The following is a 20,932-nucleotide window of genomic DNA, read 5'->3' on the forward strand; positions in this document are numbered from 1 at the left end:
AAGGAATTTGACTAAGATATTTGGGATATTGTCAGGCAATATTTGCTTTCATGTTTGCTATAATCCCCTTGACATCAGAATGCATGATCAGTGGGCAAACAAATCTTGTTGTCTCTTCTTTAGGAACAGATAAGGTATTGTTTATAATTCCTATAGAAATTTTAAGGCCATTTAGTCCAAACATGATGAATGCCTGGCTAATATCCACCATCATGCTTTACCTCTTTTCAAAAAAGAGGGGGAAGCCAGTTAAAGTCCTGGAGTAAATTTGAGAGCACCCATCCAGGCATTAAGGATTAGTCTGAAGGAAGATATTGAATCGCATTGTTTAACCTGCAGTTGAAGTTTATTCTTGAGAAGGAGGAAATTCTGGGTGATGAGTCTATGTTTCTGTCCTGTTCTGTTTATCTGTCTATTTATTTATGTATATTTGTTTACCTGGGGTACCACACTGATCAGTGAGGCACAGCTTGAAAAAAGTGTTTTTAACTTTACTAGCAACTGTTGATGAGGTGTCTTAAGGGGAGGGACTGGGTTGTTGACTCTTGCCTGGATTTAGTACATTTTGGATTATGGCCAGAATTTTTTAGGAGTTTTTTTGTCAAGCCTTGCTTTTATTTCTTATCTGGCTGTACTGTAGAAGTTTTCTCTTGGGATTTGCTGGTGTGTCACGCTTTTTATGCCTTGTCTCTATGCACCGTTAGTTGCCTACAGTTTTCAGACAGCCAAGTTGCTGGATTAAGTTTAACTCTTTTTCTCCAGATAGGAGCAAATTCATTCAGTATGTTGGTAAAGTTTTTGTTAAATGTGAGGCTGGTGTTGTCGAAAGGAAGATTTTCCAACACATTCCAGTTGTATTGCTGCTTGAGAGTGGAGGTGAAATTTTCTACATTAAAATTGGATAGTTTATGCACATTCTTGCAAGCGTGATGTTTTACTGGATTGCATCCAAGCTTGTTCACCAAACTGGGCAGGTGGTGATTAGGTTGTCAGATAGTGTGCCATAGTTATAGATATTACTGGGTTTAGATGAGAGTATTCTGACTACAGTAGAGGCCTTCGAGGAGGGCTTGTTATCTTGTGGGTATATTGATGAGCTAACAGAAACCATACAAGTTAATACTGCTGGGTGGTACAAGATACAATTTGTGCCCAGTCTATGTTAAGGTCCCCAAGGGTGATGATTTCTTAGGATATATTGGTAGATGCCCAGGATAGTAAGTCTTCTGCTAATCAGTTGAAGAAGACCTAGGTCTGCTAGAAAAGTATACATGTCAAAATAAGGCCATGGTAATCAAGATTTAAGTCAAATAGACTGATTATGTTATTTTTAGGGCATTTATTAAGGATGTTAGTGATGACTAATTTGAATTTATCTAGATAAACAGGGGCTGGTAGATAGGTTGTAGGGAACAGTAGTGGTTTGCCTTTGTGAGTTGGAAATATTATGAGAATCCAGTTACGAGCAGAGTGTGAGATGGAGTTTCCTTGGGCAATGGTGTTTGAGTTTAGTTATTTATGTACAAGATTAGAGAGCCTCCACCTGATTGCTTGCCTGGTGTGACATCACTGACATAATTGTAGGAGGTTAGAAAGTGTTAGAAGTTGGGGGGGAGTTTGTTTTGACCCAGAATTTTGTTAAGACTAGAATGTCTGAGTTTTGCTGGTAAATAAATGCACTTATGTGGTCTAGCTTGTTTCTTTTGCTTTTTGCATTGAGGAGGGCACAAGTCAGTATAGGAAGGATATGATTCTGCTATTGAGGAAAAGGAGTTGTTGTGCCTTGATTGGGCTCAGTCTTACTCTTAAGGAGTATAACAATTATGAGGGCTAGTCTGAATGGTGTTTTTAGGCAGAGAGAAAAATGTTTCTGAGTCTTTGTAATCATATAGAAGAGGGATTGTGACAGTGGTGAGCTGGGAAATAGGTTTGGTCTGATTACTGGAAGGTTGTGGTGATTTGTTGGTAAGGAAATTATGGAAGTAGGGGTAACACATACTGATAAGGTGATTGGTTGTGGATGAGGGAGGTGAAGAGGAAAGAAGAAGGTGGTAAAACGGTAAGTTGTGGAATGAGGAACATATTACTGATTGAATATATGTTGTGTTTGTACAGGTAGTTGTAAGTGTGATTTAAGACTTCCAGAATATTGGAATACTGACTATGAGTATGTGCTGATGACGATTTAGACATCGGGTTTTAGTATTAACTTGAATTCTTGAGGAACAGGAGGCCAAGTACTACTGGATCTCTAATGGAGCAGTTAGCAAGGACGAGATCTCCCATCAGATGTCTATAAGACACATAACACACAGATGAGACTTCCAGCCTTTCCTGGTAACCAAGGTGCTTAAGTTCAGAGATAATTTTTGTTAGGAACTTCTAGGATTTTTTGAGTTTGTTGATATGTCAAGTGAGATACATACCAAATGGGGCATAATACTTTATAATAGGCCTGATCAGAGATGAATAAGTGAGAAGTAGATACTCTTTGTATCTGGATGACATAAATTCCATTGGCAATTATTTGTGCTAATTAGAAGGATTTCCTGACTACAGTTGCCATGTGATGATTAAAGGAGAGAGAACAGTTGCCCCAAATGCCCAGTTCCCTGGCTCCCTTTTTGATTAGTAAGGATACGTTTTCTTTACCGCATGTTTAAATAAATAAATAATGTTGTGGGTAATTTCTGTTTTCTGAAAAAAAAAGAAAAACAACACTATTCTTTTTAATCTTGGTTTTAATAAAGCATGTATTAATTAAGGTAAGCTCTTTGAAGAGTGTAGATGTGTTAGAGGGTTTTGACAATTACACCCAGTTTTTAGTCATCTGGGTTAATAGTAGTGATGGATTGGTCAGTTTTTGAAATTATATCATACAACTGTATACGTTTCACTCTTTTGAAGTCCTTAAATATAGAGACATTGGTGATGGAGGATATGGTGATTTTTAGAGTAAATATCATTGGTTTATGGTTTGACTTTACTGGAGAAGGAGAAATTAGGGCAGTGGGGCAGATAAAGACAATATTAGTGAGGACCAGATCCAGAGTAGTTTGGGATCTAGTGGATTCTCTTATTATTTTATCCAATGATTTCTTATTTATCAGAGCAAAAAAAAGTTTTGGACGTACCTCATGTTAGAAGTATGTTTTTTCCAGTCTATGCCTGGGTAATTGAATTCACCTGAGATTATGGCATTATTATTTATAGGAATTTCTTCTAAAACTTCCTGGAATCTAACATGATTATCTGGAGGGAGCTCTGTAACATGCCATAAGCTGGTAGTTTGTCTTATCCATGATAAATTGAAGTTCTGTAAGCTAGGTTTGTGGATATCTGTGCATCAGTTTATATGATATGTGGTCCTTGACAAATACAGGAATACCACCAGAGTTTCCACTGGGCCTGAAAACATGGTAGGCAAAAAAGCCTGTTATGGAGAGAGTACTTTCTTTACATATAAACCTAGTTTCTGTAACTACACAAATGCTTACATATTTCAGATGCAGATGCATCTCAAGATGGGACAGATTTTTTATTGAGAAGAGCCACCTTAATCTGTTAGATAAATCTGATAAGTTGGTATGTCCATCTAATGGACTCTAATTAATAAAAAAAAAACTCTATGACTCTATGGAGAAAGCAAGGACTTTATTCAGTATGTGGAAACTCATGAATGAGAGATGCAGGTCATCTCTTACAGAACAAATAGGGCTATCAGTCTTGTCCTGAGTTGTTATATACTGGATCCTCCTGGAAGGACACCAGCTATTAAGACAATTGTTAAAGCCAATTATCTTCATTTTAGACCTAGACATAATTGTTTGATAAAGGAAGGACTTCACTCAGGGCCAGAGTCCTACCTATGTCATCACATGCTTAGAGAGTTCTGACATATCTCTCACTCTCTGCATACCCCCTAACAGGACTGAAACATCTCATTAATAACGTTTGCTATTCCCATGAATGAAGCTGTTATCAGTGCATTATAAATGGTTTAAACAGTCTAATGGTCTTGGTGTAGAGTAGTTCTGTGGTTTTAAACCTAGCAATGTAACCTGAGTGGCAAACCTTTCTACCTGTGTAAATAGGGTCTGGTGTTCTGGCTTCCTTTAATATATTAAAACATAGTTAAAAAAGGAATTAATGCAAGAATCAAAGTTCTACTCAAAAACCTGACATTTCAGAGTCCTGACCTAAAATGCAACTCCTCACTATGTTACAGTGTCAGTAATCACCTATGATGAGGAAAGGTCATGTAGGTTTATTGGTTACAGTCATTAACAGAGAAACAATTGGGAATAGGAACAGTAGCAGGCAGGTACCCTAAACAGTTTGAATAGATATACAGAGTATTAAAAAAAAGCATGGATCCATTTTTCCCCAGTGGCTAAAGTTATCTTCCTGTTTAAAGCATGTGTCACCTAATATTTCATACCTAGTAAATTTACTATTTACAGTTGAAAGAAATATAGTAAAACCCATTTCTAGATATGAACTGTGTATCACTTTGCAAAACTTGAAAGATGTGATTCTTTGTTTTATGTACTACCTTATCACGGGTCACTTTTTGGATATTCTGTCAGAAAGTCATTCTAAAAAGCTGTCAGGGCAACATAAAATTATCTTACTTCTTTCAGTTAATAAGAATATTTTTTTGCTGGCATAAGTTGCCCTGGAATGACAGATTGCTACAAATGATTCTCAAAGCATAACTCAACCAGTCTGTCATTAGATGTTGTAGTCTTGTAGAGTAAGTGTGATCATGTCAGTGGACAGGCTGCTTAAATCAGGCCACTACAAGACATTTTTCTAAGTATTTTGGAATATAAACAATTATGACAGGGAACTTGTGGGGTGCATCTTGACATTCTGAGGTGCTTTATCCTCGTGCATCATTGCATGAGGTTTTAGGATGATATTAGAAGTCATATTTTGTAGGGGTTTTAAAAAATATATTACTGTAATGCTGTCTATAAAGACATTCTGTCAGAAGAGTTTGAAATGTCCTTTTGTCTTGCATAGAAAAGAATTCTACAAGGACTTGAAGACTGATTAAAATGTTAAAGTTGTTGGTATCACAGAAGATTTCTGCTAGTTCATTACTGTCTCCAGAGACTGCATTAGAAAGTTGTTCCTTATTATGTGCTACAAAAATAAATCCTTTCTCTTTGGTCTAGTTATGTTTGACTGATAATGTGAGTGGCCAGTGTTATCTGTCTTTCTTGGGACCAGTCTAGCTGAAAAGCTTCACCTTTTTGACTGAGAGATACTGTAATGCATAATTCAGAAGTATGTGATCTATTAAGTGACATATCTAGTGTTGTGATCATGGAACAAACTACATTTGTAGATTATGTAGGAAACACTTCCATAGATCTGATTAGAAAACAAAAGCTTCTGCAACTTGCTTTGGAAGTGACGGGTAAAGGAAGAAGCTTGTAAATACTGGGAAGCTTTCTGGTTGTATATGCCCTTTTCTCTTAAATCTGACTTGCAGTCATTCTGTTTTCCTTATAATGTGTCTGGGAATTCCTTTCCTATACACGTGTTTTGTACTGAGTACATTTATTTTGAAATTAAGAGATCGTAACAAAGGACACAGTCTATGACTTTCTCAGTAAGTCAGTTTTATTTTCCGTGAAGTAAAATCTCTTTGTTGTTGATACTAACACTGTTATATTCATACACATACTTACAAAAGTTACACGCCCCACATTTTTTCATAAAACCAACCCTCCTTGTAGGTCTATATTTCCTTTTAAACAAACTTTTAAAGTTGTTCCCTTTTTATAAATAACAATAGGACGTTCCCCCACATGCAATCAAATATCCCTATCACTTCTCAAAATTTCCCAAATTTTTTGAAGAATGTTTTGTAGTCTATAACTCTCCATATTGTAAGTGGTAATAAAATAACTCCTACAGACATTCATTCTACTTAAAGTATTGTAAAATTTACTAGTATTATGTGTTTGTGTTCCATTTTCATCTTCTTTCACCAAGGGTACAAAGTAACTCTTCTCCTAACTTCAAGCATAAAATTGTTAATTAATTTAAGGGGGTAGCTTCTTTTTAAAAACATCTGTTTTAAGATTATCACACTCATCGAAAAAGAATTCCAAATTAGACACCATACGGGCTGCTCGAACATTTTGCCCCTTTACTATTGCCCTCTTCTGTTTAAAGAGGTGTGCATTAGAAAAGTGTAAAAAACTATTAGAATATGTTTCTTTTCTACACATTTGTGATGAAAATCTCTTATTCACATAATCTTTCATAAGCCAAGCATCTAAAAAAAGCTATGTTGGAAGCTTCAACATTAAATGTGAATTTTAAAAAGCATGTGGTAGTATTAATATAAGAGACAGCTTCATCAATTTTCTATTTATGTCCATCCCATAAAATAAATAAGTCATCCAACAAATTAGTGCAAATTTTACAAAAGGGATAATCGGGAGACCCAAACACATATTTCTTTTCCCATTGTAAGACTACTATATTAGTGTATAAATCCCCACATGTGTAAAATTTACACCAAGAGATTTTCATCAAAATTTTTAGAAAAATAATTGACAATATTATGCTTGAAGTTATTAACAAAAGGGAGAGGGGTTACTTTGTACCCTTGGTGAAAGAAGATGAAAATGGAACACGTACTACTACATTTGACAATACATTACATAGAACAAATGTCTGTAGGAGTTATTTTATTACCACTTACAATACGGAGTTATAGACTACAAAACATTCTTCAAAAAAATTGTGAAACTTTGAGAAGAGATTGGGATATTACATTGTGTGGGGGGGAGCACCCTATTATTGTTTATACAAAAGGTAATAACTTTAAAAGTCTGTTTGAAAGGAAATATAGACCTACAAGGAGGGATGGTGTTATGAAAAAATGTGGGGCATGAATGTGACACTGCTGTATCAACTACAAAGCGATTTTACTTCACAGAAAATACAACCGTGCTACTGAAAAAGTCATATATTGTGCCCTTTTTTGCAATTGTCAATGTTTTTATATAGGGAAAACTGACCAAAAGTTGAAAAATAGAATTTATGAACACCTATACGACATTAAGACAGGAAAGGAAACAAATGCTTTGAGTAAACACTGTACAGAGGAAAGGCACCATTCTTTTAAATTTGTGGTTATGGATAATGTTATTTTGAATCAGAGAGGGGAGGCTTGGTCATTGCTTCTGGAAAAGCATGAATTATACTGGCAGTTATACTTAAATGCATCCAACTGGCCAGGGTTGAATGACCAGGTCTACATTAACTCTTTGTTGAAAATAAAGGCCTAAGAAAGACACGTTTAGGGTGATTTGTAGTGGACGCAATTTTTATGTTGCAAATTACAGTTTTATCACTTATAGATTAATGCAGAGCAAATTTTGATTGCATATTTTTTGTTAATGCTATTATTATTTTTACATATTAACTTTGTATGCTTTGTTAATAGTTGTTTTTAATATATTTAAATGAGCTTTAATTGATATTAAAATTAGATTGGGTTGAGAGTGTGTGCGTGTATGTATGTGTGTGTGTTTGATGATGCATTCATTGAGTTACTGTTTAAACACCTTTCCTTGTTTTTTTTTTTATTTTATCTTGATGAAGTTCTTATTTAGAAGAATGAAAACATTTATCTATTTTTTTCAATAAAAATTTGTATTGCACCCAACTTGTCCGTTTCTACCACGAGCCGTTTGTTGTATTGTTTAATTTGTTTTACTTTTTGTTGTGATAAAATAAAATGTTAAATGTCTCCTGCAGCAGTACTTCTAGAGTATATTAGAGTATATTAGTATTTTCTTTAAAATCCTTTGTATGAATGAGAAACTGTAGACCAGCAAATCTTGCAACAAAAAAGCTAAGGTGTGACTTCCTGTACTGAGATCACCGAAAAGAAAAGAAGTGACTCCTAGCATTGCTGGCAATATATGGATACTTCTCACACTAATCAAAATACCTTAGACTGTCAAGGCAGGGTCAACACTGGTCATCAGTGCACTCTAATAAAGGTACCTTAGAATGTCAGTGCAAGGTCAGCATTGGTCATCAGTAAATAGGACAGCAACTTACGAAAACAGATTGTGAAAAATAAAGAAAGCAAGGTCAGTAAGTCCAAATGTTAGGATTTATTGTTACAATATCTATCTCCAAAGAAGATAGTCTCTCCTTTTATTTCCTCATGTAGACTACATGCAGACTGCACAGTCACAGAGCAACAAGATATTATTATATATTTTTTGTTGAATAACAATGTGATTTGTTTTAGCTCATCCATCTGTCTCCTAAGGTTTTCCAAACAGTACCTTGTATATGTCACATGTGGTACTTCCATTGGCAGATGTCCATCCTAATGCCATTGTTGAATTATGCATCATTCTGCTAGCCTACAACAACTCTATGGCTACAGTGCCTACTAATTGTTTTTCTTGAGTAATCTGTAGAAAGCATGGCACTCCACATATTGACCTCTGTTATGCATTCTGGAGTTTTTATCTATTCACTGTTCACAATAGTTTGTCTTAGAATTTCAGCTCTCCCCTATCTGTCCATCTAGGTCCAAAGATCTGGTCCTGGATCTTGTCCTTACTAATATGGGAGAGTGTTGCATACTCTCGAGTGTAATGTCCTTTCTAGTAAGGTGAGATCACAAGACAGTCTCCTTTAAAGTGAAAATAAAATCTGGAACCTTGTCTAACTCTGGAATATTCAGGAACTACACTAAAGCAAACTTCCTACTATTAAGTGATAACCTGGCAAACTGTGAAGCCTCCTAAACCCTGAGAACACTGCTGCCCACAAAGAACTATTTACAAAACCCCTATGCAAGCATGTCAATAACTGCATAGAGGCAGCTGTACTCACCAGGAATAAATGCAGAACAACTCAAAAAACAATTCACTCTGTTGGAATTACAACATCAAAGGCTATATAATAGAAGGAAGAAAATTATGGCAAAAATTAGGATGTGTAGCATTCAGCAGGATAACAGCACTCTCATCAAACTAAGCAAATAACTCAGAGGACAAATAAAGTCTGCTAAAGCCAAATTTGAGGTACATTTGGCCTCCCAGGTCAATGACAACCACAACACATTCTTTAGTTAAGTAAACAACCTCAAAGGCAATTACAATTGTGTGCAGAGCTCATTGTTAGTGTAGTCACCTATTCTAACCAGTCTAAATGGAGAGATGATAAATCAGCAAGCAAAGGAGAGTAGTACTGCTGGTATTGAATTCATCCTCAAGTCTTAGTGAGTACCTTCATGAGATGGACCCCGTTTTTCATAAAATCTCACCAAGATGGCAATGATGTATAGACCATATTTTATATAGTATATTTGATGAACAGAAGTGGGTTAAAAAATAAAAAAGTGATAGCTGGGTGCACAAGTCCCAGGATAAAAAAGTGTTCAATCATGGTAGGCACGCTGGTGACAGGAAAAACTGACAATGTAGAATCTGCAAGACACAGAAACATTCCTACAATGGGGTTAGGCCAGGTCCAGGGGGAGGATGGCCCACCTGTTGTAGAAAGAAGTAGAATTTCATAAAATAATCACAAAAAATGCCAGGCCAAAAAAGAGCCATACAGATGGCAGAGTGGACTATTGAGGATAAGAAATAAATTAAATATTGCTACTATTATGTAAGAAGCTCAGAATTTCCAGACAGAAGATATATGAAAAGATTAAGAGAGACATTAGAAGAAAGAAGAGTACTTCCACAAGAAAAACTGTCAGAAGCTTCAAATGCAAATTTGTGTTCATTAATACAGCACATCCATAAAAAACACTATATAGCTACAAGAAACCTTGGGCTGTTTGGAAAAAGAAGTGACTGAGGAAGTATAGAAATCTAGAGACTTTTGAAACTTATACAAAAGAAATATGGACATGGGAAAGAAAGAGAGATCTGATATGGTGCAATATTTATGCAAAGGTGAAATCCAAATTTATCAACACAAAAAAGGCAGCCTCAAAGATATTCAAAGAGAAATGCAGGCAAAAACATCCAGATATGGAAAATTTCACAATAAAAAATACGATCACAAAGAGGGAATGTAAAGCAGAAGATTAGAAGAAGTTAAAAAATAGAAGATGAAGTTATGGAATACTTGCAAAGTGAAGGATTTAGTGTAGAAAGCCTAACACAGGTTATATCACAGCAGGATGGAACAACAAGCCCCCACAGTAAGGAGAAACCAGAGGAGCAGGAGACATCTGAAGAAGAAATATGGACATGGGCAAGAAAAAATATTTAATATGGTGCAATATTTATGCAAAGGAGAAAGCAAGACTAATCGATACAAAAAGAGCAGCACCAAAGATATTTGAAGAGAAACAAAGGCATCCAGACATGAACAATTTTACAATACAAAAAATAGACACAAAGGGGAAAAGTAGAAAAGAGGATTAGTAATGGGAAAGTTAATTAAAGAGTGCTTAAACATGTAGAAGATGCACCTTACACTGATCGATTACATTACAGTAACCATGAAAAAATGGCAAACCCCTTTACAGTTAAGCCATGATAAAGAACAAATTATTATTCCAGGGTAAGATTTCAAAGGGGGATATTCCAGGGTGACAGCCACCACTGCTCTTTTTTGTCTTTAACCCATTAAGCTGTCTGATTAACAGATTAGGTCATGGCTATAATTTGGCTACAAGAAAACAAGTATGAAGACTTCTCATCTTCTTTTTGTAGATGATTTAAAACTGTATAGTTCATCAGATGAGAAGCTAAAAGCACAACTGCAAGTGGTAAAATGTTTTCAGATGATATAAGAATGTCAGTTGGTCTTGATAAATGTGCAAAAGCAACCTTTAAAGCAGGAAAGCTGCAACATTAAGAAAACATCAGTTTGAGACAAGAATGTGATATAAAAGAACTTGAGCAAGAGGAAGTGTATAAATATTTGGGAACTGATGAAGGATCAATATTAAAACATGAACAAGTGCGGATAAAACTTAGTAAGGAATATTTTAGTAGACATTAATACTGAAAACAACATTGACATCTAGGAACAAAGTCCAAACTATAAACCAATTTTCTCTTCCTGTCCTCACTTGTGGTTTTGGAGTGATTGACTGGTCCCAAAAGGTGTTAGATAGGTTGGTCAGGAAAACAAGCAGGAAGCTTCATGCCTATCAAATAATTATAAAAATCAGTGTATGCCAAGACTATATATTATCTGTTCTGAAGGAGGTATGGGCCTCCTCAAAATTGATTACATGTATATATCTCAGTCGTGGGACTGCATACATATCTGCTGAACTCACAAGACCTAAATGTAGTGAATGTTTTGAAACATGAAGAGAATAAATTTAAGATGACTTCCCTGCTTAGTTTAGCAGAGGCATATTGGTGTCAAATGGGAATGGAAATCAAACCAGAAGCAGATAAATATCAGGCAGCAACTGAATTTGCAAAAAAAAAAAAAGCAAAATAAAGAATATAAGGTGAAGGATCAGCTGAGAAGGCAAGAAATGTGGAAAATGCATAAATATAGTTGTAAGTATAGAAACCTCTTAGAACAACATTATGTTGATTGAACAAAGGAATGGTTAAGGAGAGGTGAATTTAAACCAAAAGATGAAAGGTTAATATTGGCAGCCCAAGACAGTGAACTATATACATGTTGGTTTACAAAGTCCATTGAATGTGTAGGAGAAACAGGTTTTGTGAAAAGAATTGGAAACAGTCGCACATCTTGTTGCTGTCGTGATATACTAATGGGATAAGGACTGTGTACTGAATGATATAACAATGTGGCAAGACTGTTGCATTGGGGATTGTACAAACATTATGGTACTGAAGTGCCTGAATAACACTGGAAATGTGAGCTACAAAGCATTATAGAAAATGAGGAAGTTTATATCACATGGGATCACCCATTACCAACAGTTCAAAAAATAGATGCGAGAAAACCAGATACAGTAGTTCATGAAAAGAAGACAAAAATAGCATTGATCATTGAAATTGCTACACCCAGTGATTACAGTTTCTTATGTAGAGAGAGACACGAGTCATAAAATACCAGGGTTACAGGCAGAAATTAGGCCAACTTGGAAGAAGGATACATAAATAGTTCCAGTAGTAGTAGGAGCAACGCGTTTATATGTTACCATTACATGTAACTGTGTATGAATTGCAGGAGCCATTACTGGGCACATTGTGGGTGCTATGATGAGCACTTCTGGCTAACATCAAAAATTGAAACAATACTAATTTCATGAACTTTAATCATACTTTGACATAGGAATGGGGTCCATTCTTGTTATGGTATTAGAAACCCAAAAGATTTGAAATTAAAAAAGGTGAAAAAACAGAAGATACAGCAAACCTACTGGCAAGGACATTCAGCTCTAATTTATACCCTTCTCTCTCCCCCCCTCAAAATACCCTCAAGAAATACCATCAACTATAAGTCCCCCTACTATCTCTAGGGAACAAGTCCTCACTGTTCTCTCAAGGGCCAAGAACACTGCACTGATGGGCCCTGACAATATCCCAGGATGCCTCCTAAATAGCATGAAACATGACCTATGAGGATCTCTGAAATCATTATTTAACCATAGCTACCAAGCAAGCTTCATGCCTCACAAATGAAGAACAGCAACCGTCATCCCTCTGCACAAAGGCAGGCCATCTACAGACCCTGGAAACTACAGACCTATAAGTCTCATTAGTCTTGTATGCAAAGCCATGGAAAGAATTATCATGGAGATCATTAATAATGAAACAGGAAACCTCCAGATACTGGCCCCAATCCAGTCTGGATTTGTCAAAGGCAGATCATGCCTTCTCAACCTCGTGGACTTCTTTGAGAAAGTCACCAAAACAGTAGAAGAGGACAAAATGGTTCACACTGCCTATCTTAACCTGGTCAAGGAATTTTGACATAATAGCCTACATGGGCATTGTAGGCAAACTCAAGAGGTTAGGTATGAACCCTTATATCACCTGATGAATAGCTAGTTGGCTCACAGACAGGATCTAGTAAGTTAGAACTGGGGAGTTCACCTCTACAGAAGCCTATCACCAACACAGTCCCTCAGGAATCAGTCCTGAGACAGCTCCTTTTTGGAGTCTACTTCTCTCTACTCAAGATCAATGTCAAGGGCCAATGGCTGACCAAATTTTCAGGTGATTGCAATTTAGGAGCAGTCATATTATCCCCAGCTGACACTATTGTTCTCCAGGAAGATATGATACAGACAAATAAATTGTTTCAAAACCATAGACTACAACTAAATGCCATGAAATGCATAATAGTATCATTCAAGAAGTCATCCATCCCTGGTAATTATCATATTGTCAACACACTCCTACCAGTCAACTGAGTAGTCAGGGACTAAACAGTAATCTAGCCTTTAACCATCACATGTCTACAGTAGTGAGGAGATCATTCTGTGGCTTGTATCTTATAAGCAAAGCTATGGCATTTAGGTCCAAGAAAGTCATTGTTACAATGTATTCAGCATTCATCAGACCTAGAATTAAGTACAATGGTCTCTTTGTTATGTATCTAACCAGGCACATCCAACAATTGGAAGGTCTGCACAGGTTCCTCACTAAATGATTACAGGGCATATTCAACATGTCCTCTGCAGACTGGCTCAAAACCCTATTCCTGTATTCTGTCTCCTACAAGATGTTGACAGTAGAGCTATGCCTGGCATACAGTGCATTGCTAGACCCCACTCTGATGGACCTCCTGCATATGCCCTAAAGACAAGTCGTAGCCTGCTACAGAACACCAAACATGTTCCTAGACTCTCACTCCAAGTTCCTAAACACCCTGGAATCTATCAAGGTCCAACCCGATACTCTCATACTGCATGACTTCAACTACCCTTCCATCAACTGGGAAAACTATTCAAGTACCAATGTACAGGCCCAACGCTTTCTGGAATTTATCAATTCCAATGCCCTGGACCAGCTCCTTCTGACCCCCACTAGAGGAAGCAACATCCTTGACCTGGTTATCTCCAACATGGGAGACTGTTGCTCCACACCTATAGTCAATTCTTCCCTGTAAATATGATCACAAATTAATCACCATGGAAATCTCCATCTCACCTACACCCCCCGCTAAGCTGACCATCCTGAAAATCTTCTCTAAACCTGACTTTGGGCTCCTAAAAACAGAGGTACCTAACTTCTTCACAAGACTGGAAAACCTCCCTTATCAGTCTCAACAAAAAGCTAAGATCCCTTATCAAATCCTCTAAAGCCAGCTATGAAGGCAGAATTGCGGCTGACACCAAAAACAACCACAAAGCCTTCTATAGCTATATCAAAAACCTCAAAGGCAATACCCAGATTTGCTCTGAGTTATTGCACAATGGCACCTCCTATACTGAGCCAACAGATATAGCCAACATACTGGCCGACAGATTCAGTGCCAACCCCCCAAGGCCTTATCACAATACAAGAAGAAAGCCTGGTACCCACCATTTCTGTGGCACAGTTAAAAGCTGTATTGTCAAAAGCCAAGAATATAGTGTCCATGGGACCTGATAATATCCCTGACTGCATCCTACATGAGCTACAAAATGAACTGGCACCACATCTGTATGCCCTGCTCAATCACAGCCTTATCTCAGGCTATGTCCTTAACAAATAGCCCACTGCTAAAGTCATCCCACTCCATAAAGGGGGAGAAACTACAGGCCCTGGGAACTATTACCCCATTAGCCTGACAAGTCTGGTATGCAAAGCTATGGAGTGCATCATCATGGACCTGCTTAACAAAGATATAGGCAATCTCCAAACTCTTGACCCCACACAGCTTGGCTTTGTCAAGGGGAGATCCTGTCTGCTGAACCTGGTTGACTTCTTTAAGGCAATCACCAAGGCTGCAGATGAGGGTAAGGCAGTGCATACAGTCTACCTCGACCTGGCCAAGGCCTTTTATACCATTCCCCACTCAGGTATCATTGATAAAATCACCAAACTAGGCATCAGTCCTTACATCACTAATGTAAATTGGCTCAGAGACAGGCCCCACAGAGTGAAAGTTATGGATTCCAAGTCAGACTGTCAGCCAGTCATGAGAGGAGTCCCACAAGCCTCAGTCCTGGGCCCTCTCCTGTTTGGCATATACTTCTCAGAATTCCAGGCCAACACAGAAGGACTTTGGCTGACCAAGTTCACTGATGACTGCAAGCCAGGAGTCATTATCAACTCCCCAAGTGATGCAAACATCCTACAAAAGGGCCTCTCTAAGACTAATGACTGGTGTTGGAACCATGGCCTGAAGCTTAATGCCAAAAAATGTGTTATCATCCCATTTGAAGAAACTCAGTTCCCACAAATTACCACGTTGATGGGAGCCCACTGAACACTGAAGGGGCCATAAGAGATCTGGACACCCAGGTCGACAGCCACCTCACCTTTGACCACCACATTGCCACTGTGGTCAGAAAGTCCTTCTACGTGACACATCTTATAACCAAAGGTTTCTCATCCAGGAAGAAAGAGGTCATTATCCCTCTCTACTCAACCCTCATTGGACCAATCATCGAATATAACACACTATTTGGCATTGAGGTCATTATCCCTCTCTACTCAACCCTCATTAGACCAATCATCGAATATAACACACTATTTGGCATGTACCTGACCATACACTTACAACAGCTGGACAGACCACAAAAGTACCTCACAAAAAGGACCCTAGGCCTTAAACACATGTCCTACATGGACAGACTCAAGAAACTTCAGCTGTTCTCAGTCTATTATCATCTACTTAGAGGTGATCTTTGCTTAACTTACAAAGCCATGTCTGACCCAGCCCTACTTGAAATACTACACCTAAAGAAATCCCAATCCCCCTGTGCCACACGCTCCAGAGATCACAACCTCATTACCACAATTAATAGAACATGCTGGAGGGACAGGTGCAGCTTCCAAATACTGTCCATACTCTGGAATAAGCTTCCCTTTCATGTCAAGCAGAGCACCTCGCTGGCTCTCTTCAAGAAAAATCTTTACAAGTGGCTGGGTAACAGCAAGTTCACTCCAGGGATCATTCCAGTTGCCCTATTGGATAGGGGCAGTCTGAACTGACACTGGGTGGCATGGTGCCTGGGCAATTATTTTGGACTAGACTTGTAAAGGCTCCAGGGCCATTAGTCTAGAACACACCTATAAACCTATGAAACAGAACCAGAATTATCCATTCTAAAGACTTAAACCTTGCCTGTGATATAAACTGGACCTGCTAAAGAGACATGTATGTATCCCAGAGACTACCCCTTCACTGGAACAGACTCCCCATCCATGAGAAGCAGAGTTCCTCCCTAACCCAATTGAAGTGTAGCTTGAACAATTGGATGGGGTGCAGAAAATGCATCCCTGGTTTGGATCCTGTGATGTTTCCAATGGACACAGTCAGCCTGTTAATGGTTCATCTCCCAGGTTCCTGCTTGCAAATGTTTAATTTCACAGACCCCTGCTTACACTTATAAAGGGAACCAGAACTTGTCAGAGATTTGGGATGTACGGCTAGGTTTAAAAAGGTCCCAGTGATCATTAGCCTAGTAAACACCTATGAACCTAAGAATGATTTGTGTCCAAAGGTTATGTCCCACAGGTCATTTGCACAGCAGTATCACTGATGCCTTTTTGTAAAAGTTGAATAAAAGGTAACTTATTTCCAGGGTCTTTGTTTCAAAATCCATTTGGCTGAAAAAAGCTGGTGAAGGAAGCCTTCTTGGTGTTCTCTTTTCAGAGCTGTATTTGAATCCTGGATAGCAGTACAGCTACCAGAATGAAAACAGGGTATTTTGTCACAATAAAAGCCCCTTTTCTCCTTCTTCTTTGTTTGTATGTGATATATCATCATGAGAACTCACCGAAACATGTAATTGTTCAACTGTCAAACTCTGATAAGGACAGAATTCTAATGTGCATTTTGTGACATCATGTAATGGAAATAGATATGCCAGAACATCAACAGCAATTTCTGTTAAAATATTTAATTTATGCAAACCTGTGGAGAAAATGATTTTCAGACTTTATTTAGATTAATATTAAATACTATGGACTGTTAGTCATCTGCTGCAAGGACTCATGTGGCCCTCACTGGTGGTGTACGTTTATGATAAGTTGGTTTCTTCAATGTAATTTTTAGTCTTAAAAAATAAGACTTACCTGTTTGACTTTTCTCTTTACCTTTCTTGCTGCCTAGATGCAAAATAAAACCATAATTACTACAGATACTTGTTCAGCTGAAAGTATTTTTATTTTAGGGTACTTCACACCATTTTTCCTGTATTCGTCTTCAGGTAACTATAGTAGATAGATATAATTTCCCTGCTGAAGGGCTACTAACAAGCTATGCACTTTTTGCAGTGCATGTATATCAGAGATCAGAAAACTGAGAATGATTACTTCTGCAAAGAAAATCATTTTGTGGCAGGGATATGCCTATGTTTCCATTTGGCAGCCTGCATCCTACAATCCCCTGCTACATATTATAATTACTTCCACAGCTACCATTACTTAGATCACAGCAAACACTTTTTTCCACATAATCAGGTATTTGCCTTTCTTCAGAGTTTACAAATGAACATTTACAACACGCTATGTTTGAGTTTGCCCTGCTCAGTCACTTGAATTTGCCTGTGCTATTTTTCTGCTTATATTGAATTTCAGATGATGCTACGTGTCTCCTACTAATTATTTTATTTTCCTTTTATGGCTAAAACATTACACAGATGTTTGAAAATATTTCACAAATTATTTACAATGCATCTCTGCTGTGAAGATTATTTAAATAGAAAAATGGGAAATTACTCTAAACATGTTGCTGTAGAGTGGTTAAATATTTCTACAGCTCAGAAGTAGAAACAGCAGATGCAGCAGGCACCAAGTCATTTCATTCAAGTGAGACTCACTGTGTCTTGCTTTAGAGAATAGACTCTTTACCAGTGATGTAGTCTTCCCAGCATAACACTACTTCATTTCTCCCCAATATATATTTTTTTTGTCTGTCATTAACTGATTGGCTCTTTTGCTCTCCTATTCTCCTGGCTAACACTCTCAGAAACAGACACCCAAAGAAAATCTGCAGAGTAGGGTATGTTATGCCATAACCTCCCCTGTTAGTGACAGAGGGTGCCCTTTCCCCTGCATGACCCCATTACTGACAGTGAGTGCCCTTGCCAGACCCCCTCCTGAACCCCATTAGTGACAGTGGGTACCCTTATCAGAGAATGGCCTGCAGTAAAAAGCCCAGTGGTATGTATATGCTCACAACACAAACCTGGAATTGTCAGCTATTAACACAAAAACTGCTTGGCAGCCCTGAGATACTCATTTTCCATGTCATATTCTCACTATTGCACCATCTGGTCTTCACTACATGGCAGTGTTACAACAATCTGATTCTATCCCTCCTCCTGTAATGGGCAAGCTATGACCACTGTGACTATGTTCATTAATTCCTATTACATTTGTGTGTTTCACTAATGATATAAACATCGGCTATGGCATTGTCATGGTCTCATTCTTGAGCACTTCAGAATCACCAACATAATAATGTTTCTGGCTTATAAAAAAAAACAGACCAATCAGAGCACCAACAATGTCATCTCTACGCATCATTTGGAAATCTATATTTGACAAAGATTTCTTTAGATTAAAACCAACTCAGCTTTGTATTAATTTCTAAAATATCCATTAATATCATATGATTGAAAATTGCACAAATAAAATACTGATCAAAATGCATCAATCTCAAAGTATTGTTATTTCTTTGCTTTTAAAGCAGTTTTAATAGTCTGTCCCCTGGATTCACGAATCCTCCGTGTAAGACTTAATAAGTCTTACTTGGAGGCTGCAGTTGAACGGTATGACATCAGCGTGCCATGAATATTAATGAGGGCATGCTGACTCAACCGTAAGTCCTACACAGACCATGTAGGAAAGCAGGGACCATGTCCGACTGCCAAGCAGTCTAAATGTCCGCGCCCCTGCAAGTGTTTGAAAAGTAAAAGTAAAACACACAAGAGCGAGTCTGCTCAAATGTCCCTGCACCCAACACCACACTCCCTGACATTGTAAACCCCCATCACAGTTATAAAAAGTAAAACATTAAATTTATTTTTTTTTAAATAGCCGATATAGCTGCCCGTATTTCCGCGTGTGTGCGCGGGTGTGCCCATTGCTTAGCTGTAGTTAGCAATTCCGACATGAAGAGCATAAGAAAGAATGTTTATGCAAACCACACCAAATAGCAGTAGCGTAATGGTCGAGTGTTTGCTCAAAGAGTAGGCATTCACGGTTCAAGTCCCACCACTCCCCTACTCATTTATATTTTAAACCAGCATATGAAATAATACCTGACATATATGATTACAATATTAGTAAAATGCAGTGAAATGGCCAATGTATCAGTGAACCAAACATATATTTTTAAAGGACCCTGATATATAATTGCCTGCAGTTAAGCAGCGCTTTACCCAGTGCAATAGAGTTGCCCATAGTTTAATAGCGCTTTACCCAGCGCAATAGAGTTGCCCATAGTTTAATAGTGCTTTACCCAGTGCAATAGAGGTGCCCATAGTTTAATAGCGCTTTACCCAATACAATAGAGGTGCCCATAGTTTAATAGCGCTTTAACCAGGGCAATATGTTTGCGAGGATGTGCGCGACGTGCCAACCAGGGCACCGTAGGGCACCATGGAGCAACGTAGAACAAAGTTGCTTAAATGCAGCCACACCCCCTAGCCTGTCTGGACAGTATTAAAATAAAATGAATGACAAGGTTCGAACCCAGGACACTGTGCATCATAGTCAAAGTACAGAACCACTAAGCCATGACAGCTTCTGAGAAACAGCCACTATTAGCATAAATATACATAGAAATGGTAGATTAACCATTACTAAGCAGGTCTGCAGTCAGCCTAGAATTCTCAAAAACAGCCAATCACAAAAAAGTGCGGGAAATACAGCATATATAAGCCCCATAGGTGGGAATACTCGCCATAACTGATTGTAGCTCACATTTGCAGTTAGAATGGCAGGTGCAGGAGAGGGTACACACTTCCGAGCGCCGCGTTGGGGCATCGAGGAGTCAAAATACATGGTTTGGCTCCTTGTCCACCGTCATGAGTCAAGACTCCTGCAGGGCCAGTTCCAATGGATGGAGTACAAGGCTGAGGCTTGGAACCAGTTAGCTCATGACCTCACCAGTGTCACAGGCTTTCCACGCACTGATGAGCAGGTCCATCACCACCATGCAGACCTGAAGAGACAGAAGCAGGACCACCTGAACCAATGGATACAGGAGGCCTGTGGGATGCAGCATGCCCCACGACTGAGTAAGTAGCCATAGAATGCAGTATGTAAGAAATGATAATTGATTCTGTATAACGGATAGGTATATCTCAATATCCCTTCATTTACTTCACAGCTGCAGGTGACCATGCTGCGAATCAGCAAGCCTATGCTGATAGGCTGCGCCACCAGGCAGGTTAGTGATTATTCTGCATGTATTGTTATATAAAATAAGGGAGAGAGCATGAAATAAAGTGTTGTAGTACAATAATACAGCCATAAAATGGCCTGACTAAGTCCTCTGCATGTGCTGTCATAAGAAAAAGTCAGAGAGTCAGAAAAAAAGCATAGTAACCCATTAAGAAAGGTAACATATGTCTGGAATAAAATCTCTGCAGGTACTGTCATATAAAATAAGTGAGTGAGCCTGAAAAACAGTGTTCTAACCCATTAATAAAGGTATAATATGTCTTGAATATGTCTTCCATATGCACTGTTATAACAAATAAAGGAGTGAGCTTGTGGAAAAGTGTGTAATGTCAGTAATAAAGGTTTAAAACCCGGAGTGTGTGTGTGTCACTTAGTGTGAAATGTTATTGTACCCTTGCATTATA

At 38.1% G+C, this 20,932-nt stretch overlaps 1 protein-coding gene across 1 annotated transcript in view; it reads right to left on the reverse strand.

The window, feature by feature from the left end:
• LOC122809686 (von Willebrand factor A domain-containing protein 5A-like) overlaps positions 1-20,932 on the reverse strand; it is a 130,215-nt gene that overhangs the window by 41,713 nt on the left and 67,570 nt on the right. Inside the window, exon 5 of the mRNA XM_044081362.1 lies at positions 17,190-17,222. The gene's annotated coding sequence lies outside the window, so the exon portion shown is untranslated. The remainder of the gene's footprint in view (positions 1-17,189; positions 17,223-20,932) is intronic.

Source organism: Protopterus annectens, chromosome 8.part0 (assembly GCF_019279795.1).
Source record: "Protopterus annectens isolate FY-2018-M chromosome 8.part0, PAN1.0, whole genome shotgun sequence".
Taxonomy (NCBI): Eukaryota; Metazoa; Chordata; order Ceratodontiformes; family Protopteridae; genus Protopterus; species Protopterus annectens.